The 414-nt window shown below is 49.3% G+C and overlaps 1 protein-coding gene across 1 annotated transcript in view; it reads right to left on the bottom strand.

Moving 5' to 3' along the window:
• Positions 1-74, bottom strand: part of LOC119590985 — a 1,534-nt gene extending 1,460 nt beyond the window's left edge. The window contains exon 1 of the mRNA XM_037939718.1: positions 30-74. The gene's annotated coding sequence lies outside the window, so the exon portion shown is untranslated. The remainder of the gene's footprint in view (positions 1-29) is intronic.
• Positions 75-414: the final 340 nt, after the last annotated feature.

Here is a 414-nt window from a genome sequence, read left to right as displayed (position 1 = left end):
ACAACAGTATCATAAGAGACTTTACGGACCATTTCGGGAGAGGCTGTGCACACTGCTGTGGAGCTCAGGCAAAGGCGAATAGCTTCTCGGCGTGGGTTTGGCGGCGCTTAAATAGCTCGGAGCAAGAACAATTGGATCCCGACTCACGGCCCTCACGCATCGGGGCCTGGTCGGATTTCTTGACCTTTTCGGCAGTGTAATGAGGTTCAATGGCACTGGGGGCTGGCACTGGGGTTGGCTCTGCGTCATGGGTTTTCTCGGATAATTTCGCCAGAGTCAGTGACAATGCGATATAGACAAAAGGGATTCATTTTTTGTGTGGAAGTTCTATGGTAATTCGTGATGTTAGGTCTGGGGAAAGGTTATGATAGGGAAAACAGATGTGTACATACTCTATCTATCTCTAATCCTCGC

The sequence above is a fragment of the Penaeus monodon genome, chromosome 28 (assembly GCF_015228065.2).
Source record: "Penaeus monodon isolate SGIC_2016 chromosome 28, NSTDA_Pmon_1, whole genome shotgun sequence".
Taxonomy (NCBI): Eukaryota; Metazoa; Arthropoda; class Malacostraca; order Decapoda; family Penaeidae; genus Penaeus; species Penaeus monodon.
This window is presented reverse-complemented; position numbering and strand designations above follow the sequence as displayed.